This window comes from Chenopodium quinoa, unplaced genomic scaffold, assembly GCF_001683475.1.
Source record: "Chenopodium quinoa cultivar QQ74 unplaced genomic scaffold, ASM168347v1, whole genome shotgun sequence".
In the NCBI taxonomy this organism is placed as follows: Eukaryota; Viridiplantae; Streptophyta; class Magnoliopsida; order Caryophyllales; family Amaranthaceae; genus Chenopodium; species Chenopodium quinoa.
Window position 1 is genome coordinate 11223733 of NW_018742204.1, and position 2383 is coordinate 11226115.

Here is a 2383-nt window from a genome sequence, read left to right on the forward strand (position 1 = left end):
ATCTATATAAATACTTTTAGTTTAGTAAAAATAAGTCTTAAAAATAATTTCAATCCAGTAAAAATCAATAACCTTAAAGAAAAAAAAATATAATAGAGAATCAGTAAAAATAATTTCAATTCAAAGAGAAAAAATATAATAGAGAATAAGTTTAAATAATTTCAATTCAACAAAAATAAATTCAATTTAGTAAAAATAATTTAAGCCTAGCAAAAAATAATTTATTTAGTAAAAATAATTTCAATTCAGTAAAAAATATTTAACTCCAACAAAATAATTTATTTAGTAAGAATAATTAAATTTAGCAAAAATAAAGGCCGTGCTTGGGGAAAAGATGAACTTGATTGTGTTAGCTGATTTTAACTAGATGATTGTATTAACTGATTTGACTAACATATTTTATTAACTTATTGTAGAAAAGTGTTAGGTAAAAAGTTGATTGTTTAAAGCTGTTTGATTATGTGAAATACCAATAAGATAATTGTGGGAAGGTAATTTATATAGGATTTTTGATTAAATGGGGGTATAAGAGTCATTTCACCATAAGAATTGAATAAGCTAATTGAAAAAGCTCCTTTTTGAAAAAAAAAAACTTATTTAGTGGAATAAGTTCTTTAAATAAGCTTTTCACCAAACACCTTGAATTAGCTTATTTAATAATCAATAAGCTAATGTTGGTCAAATAAGCTAATTTTACTCAAATAAGCTAATTACCAAATACATCCAAAGTGATTGAATTTGGCCTTAACATCTATACAAAATTCTAGCACGTACAAAATACTAGTATATCAACATCATTATTTTGGGGTATGTTCTATTCACCTTATTTTCACTTATTTCAAGAGTAATAAGTTTAGATCAGTGAAAATCAGGTGAATTGAACACACCCTTAATTTTAACCCAAGGTAATGAGGTACTGAGGTAGTATTTTTTTTTTATTCTTATTTATTTTAAGGAATCTTATTGAAAGGAATTGAGTATTAGGAGTTAGGCCTCGATCATTCACGTCGCTTTAATTTTATTGAGCTGAAATTATATTTATTCAACTTAATTTATTTTGATTGAACTGAAATTATCAATACTGATTTTCTATTGTATTTCTTCTATACTGATACTGATTTTTATTGAACTAAAATTATTTGAATTAAATTGACTTTTTTTAATTTTTAATTTTTTTTATTTATTAAACTAATTTTTAGCCAACTGAAAATGAGCCCTTTCCCTAAATAATGTTGGGAAATTATCTAATTCCCAAATTACAGCTACTCTTTTTTTAATTCCCATTGTACCGTCCACGTCAACTAAGGAAAATAAACCGATTTTTTTTTCTCGATCCAACAACAAATCGCTACTTCAAGTAGGGGTGTTATGAGGAAAACCGCTACTTGAAGTAGCGGTTTTAATTTCGTAAACCGCTACTTCAAGTAGCGGTTTTCCTCGAACACTGGTTTACGAAATTAAAACCGTTGAAGAAAACCGCTACTTGAAGTAGCGGTTTAAGAAATTAAAACCGCTACTTTCGGTTTATGAAATTAAAACCGCTACTTCAGGGCTTGTTTGACATTATTTTTGGTTTTTAGTTTCCTGTTTTTTTGAAAACCAAAAACCAAAAACAGAAAATAAGAAAAAGGTGTTTCCACTTTTTTGTTGTCAGTTTTCAAAATTATCATAATTTTAATAAGTTTATATAATTTTTGATTCATTATGGGACGCATATCTTATACTTTTAGAAAACAAAAAACCACAAAACAGAAAACAAAAAACCACAAAATAGAAAACCGCTATTTCGGGCTTGTTTGGCATTGTTTTTTGTTTTTTGTTTTCTGTTTTTTTGAAAACTAAAAACCAAAAACAGGAAACAAGAAAAAGGTGTTTCCACTTTTTGGTTGTCAGTTTTCAAAATTATCATAATTTTAATAAATTTGACTAATTTTTTATTCATTACATGATATATAACATATGATTTAAAAAAACAAAAAAAAACCAAAAAACAGAAAACCACAATGATGCCAAATGAACCAAGTAGCGGTTTGTTCTGTAAGTTTTTTTTAAAACAAAATATCAATAAATAAGTAAACCGCTATTTGAAGTAACGGCTTTTAGTAGAAGTAGCGGTTTTCTAATAAACCGTTTTTAAAAAAATTCCCACTGAACCGGTGACATAAATGGTACGGTGAAAATTAAAAAAAGAGTAGCTATAATTTGGGAATTAAAAATTTCCCAACATTATTTAGAGAATTAGAGAAAGGGCTCACTGTAAATCTGAAATAAAGTGGAGTGAATAGGAATTTATAGGTTTTTTTTTTTTTTTTTTTTTTTTTTTTTTTTTTTTTTTTTTTTTGACAGCTATAGTGATTTACCCTTTTACACTTAACTAATCTCA